General features: G+C 28.7%; 1 pseudogene; it reads left to right on the top strand.

The window, feature by feature from the left end:
* Nucleotides 1-319: 319 nt before the first annotated feature.
* LOC120090783 lies at nucleotides 320-3,281 on the top strand (annotated as a pseudogene).
* Nucleotides 3,282-3,557: the final 276 nt, after the last annotated feature.

The following is a 3,557-nucleotide window of genomic DNA, read 5'->3' as shown; positions in this document are numbered from 1 at the left end:
CTTTCAATAATTCCATAGCCAACAATTATTTAATAAAAAGCCGAGTAAATTCACTCAAATCGAATTCAACTACCTAATCAAAACAAGTAATAATTCATTAAATTGAAAAAGTGCAATAATATTAATTTATTCCCAACTCTACCCTTGAATCAAAATTGAACTATTCTCAAATCCATGCATGATAAAGGTGTATAAATAGTAGAATAATTTTCCCACATGCACAAGAAAGTAGTATATAAAGGGTGCATTTGGGTGCAATTATTTTCCAACCCAAACCTCAAAATTGCTTTCTTTCTAAATTCTTAGAGCCTCAAAAGAAATGGAAACCCTTACAATAAAACAAACCCATCTTCTCATTGTTGCAATCTCTTGCTTTGTTTGCTTATCGTTGTGATCAAGAACAGTGAAGGGCGATGAAAAGGGATTCAATTATGATCCATGTAGTAAAAAAGGGCCCAAGTATTGGGGAGAATTGAAGAAAGACTGGGGAATTTGCAAGAAAGGGAAGATTCAATCTCCTATTGCTTTGTCAAAGTGGACTGATGATTTGAACACAGCCTTGGGTGATCTCAACATATACCATAGACCTGCCAATGCATATCTCAAGAATGGTGGCCATGAACTTATTGTAAGCATATTATTGTTTTTGGCAATGGGCAAAATTACATCATAACTTTACATTCTTTCTCATCTTCAAATTTGTTTCTTCTTTAAAAGAAAAGTTAGAACTTCATTTGTCATCTCTGAAGTATTTCCCCCTTTTTTTTTTCTTTTAAAAAACATGCATGGATGAATGTAGGTAGATTGGAGAGGAAAAGCTGGATGGATAAGGATAAACAACATGGATTACCAACTTCAAAATTTCCATTGGCATCATCCTTCTGAGCATACCCAAGATGGCAAAACGTTCTCTCTCTACAATAATATTTGTTCTTTTTTTAGAGATTTGTACGGTACTTATTAAGTGGTAATTAATTAATTAAATTGACATGTTAATTATAATTAGGTATCCTTTGGAGCTTCACATGGTCCACACCAACAATGTAACCCACGATATAGCTGTTATTGGGATTTTATTTGAATATGGTCCACCTGATCCATTCATCTCTCTGGTAAGTAAATTTCACTCATAACCACAAAATCAGCAACTCAATCATAATTTAATATTTACTATGTCTCTTTCAACTTACAGGTTCAGATTTTTACTACCCACTTATTACTATTAAAAAAATTCTTAACTCATCATTATTTTGGACTACAAAAATTATTCTTAACGATCCAATTTGATAACTATTTTGTTTTATATTTTTTGTTTTTAAAAATTAAACTTATATATATTACTTCTACTTCCCAATTTCTTCTTTTGTTATTTAGTTTCTACCAATAATTTAAAAAACCAATCCAAATTTTGAAAACTAAAAAAGGTTGCTTTTTAAAACTTATTTTTATTTTCAGAATTTGGCTAAGAATTCAACTATTGTACTTAAGAAAAATGTAAATCATTGTGAGAAATATGGAGAAAATAAGATTAATTGCCAAAAACAAAATAGTTACCAAACGGGGCCAAGATTATTTATGTTAAGTATATTTTGCTCTTTCTAACTTGTTTTTAATTAGATCTCTTGATATGTTTGTGTAATTGAAAATTTCTCATCCAAATCTAAAAGCAAAAATAAGTTTCAAACCCCCGTTTGGTAACAATTTCTTACAATAATTTGCATCTTTCTTAAGTACAATGGTTGAATTCTTAACTAAATTATAAAAATAAAAACAAGTTTTTAAAAGCTACTCTTTTAGTTTCAAATTTTGGTTTGGTCTTTTAAATCATTGGTAAAAAGTAGATAATAAATAAATAAATTTGGAGGTAGAAATAGTGTATATAAGTTTTATTTTCGAAAACAAAGACAAAAAGCTAAATGGTTACCAAATTGGGCCTTCAAAACTATTTTTTCCCCCCCGAAAACTTTTAGCTTTGTATTTTAAAAAACATCCGTAAGAAGTATATCACAAAACATGGAAACTTATGATGAACTGAAAGTAATGTTTATAAGTTTAATTTTCAAAAATCAAATAGCTATTGAACCTAACCTTAATTGTTTTTAGTTTTTTTTTTTTAAAATTTCTTTTAAGCTTAATAACACTACTTTTTTTATCTACTTTTATGAGTTTTAAAAAATCAAGCCAAATTTTGAAAACAAGCTATTCTTTTTTTTTTTTCTTTTTTTTTTTTGAATTTTGGTTTAGAACTCAAGAGTCTGAAAGATGAAAATAATGCCAAAAAGAAAATAGGAAAACAAGCATGGTTTTCAAAAGTTAAAAATCACAAATCAATAAATAATTATGATAGTATGGAGGCCTTGTGTTGGAATGCATATAATGTTATTTAATTTACTTTTCAATTAATATTTATTGGACCTCCTACAAATTTTCAAACTTACAAGGGAAAGAGAGTAAAAAAATTGATAAAATAATTAAATTTATCAAAACTCTATAGATTAAAATTTTGGATTGATATTAATGATTTAACAAGTAATAGTTTAATTGAACATCTTGGAATGTGTTAGAGAAAAGTAGAGAAAACTTGATTGAATATTGTTTAAAGAAAAAGGGATGATTAAGTTGGAGCTTATTTTGTTATGCATCTCAGATAGAAAGAGACATAAAACATCTACACATTGAAGATGGTAAAAAATTTATTGGAAAATTGGATCCTAGAATAGCAAAGGTTGATGGGAGAAAATACTTCAGATATATTGGATCACTCACCACTCCTCCTTGTACTGAAGGTGTCATTTGGACTGTCATGGAAAAGGTTCATAACTTCATTAATTTAATTCCCATAATCCATATCCTCAATTTGCTTTCTAATTTTAGTTAATCTTCTATCCTATTCATCCCTTTTATGTATTGTTATAGGTACAAACAGTCTCACATGACCAAGTCAAGCTTCTTCGCCAAGCCGTCGTAGAAGTAAGTATTGATATGATATTATTTATTTTGAAACTATGGATATCCGTAAAATTTAGTGAAATATCAAACGTGGTGAATGGTTGTGTAATTTTATAACTAAACTTTTGAACTGTCAGGAAAGCTATGGTTTTTTTTATTTAGAATAAGTTGAATATATAAATACATGAAACTCATATATTTATTTACAATATTTCCTAATATGGGGATTAATTCGATTGTAGGAGAAGAATGCAAGGCCATTGCAAAAGATTAATGGTAGAGACGTTTTCTACTTTGACCCATTATCATGGGGAAGTGTAGCAGCTGAGTAGATGTTTATGGCCAACAATAAATTGCCACGTATTACTTAAATTTAATATGTTTTAAAATATAGGCCAAAGCTGTAGTGGTTGTCTTGTGTGATTGTGTCAATATGTACACTGTAATTTTAGTTGGGATTTAGTCCAAATCCTTTGTTTAATCTTTCTAAAATATCAATACTGAAGCATGTGTTAGAAAAAAAAAAAAGTGTCAATGTACTTTTTCTTTTTAGTTAAATAATATGGAAGTTGGGAAATTTGAACCTCCAACGCCTCTTAATTGAAGGC

The sequence above is a fragment of the Benincasa hispida genome, chromosome 11 (assembly GCF_009727055.1).
Source record: "Benincasa hispida cultivar B227 chromosome 11, ASM972705v1, whole genome shotgun sequence".
Lineage (NCBI taxonomy): Eukaryota > Viridiplantae > Streptophyta > Magnoliopsida > Cucurbitales > Cucurbitaceae > Benincasa > Benincasa hispida.
Note: the sequence above shows the minus strand (reverse complement) of the source record. Positions and strands in the feature narration are given on the sequence as shown.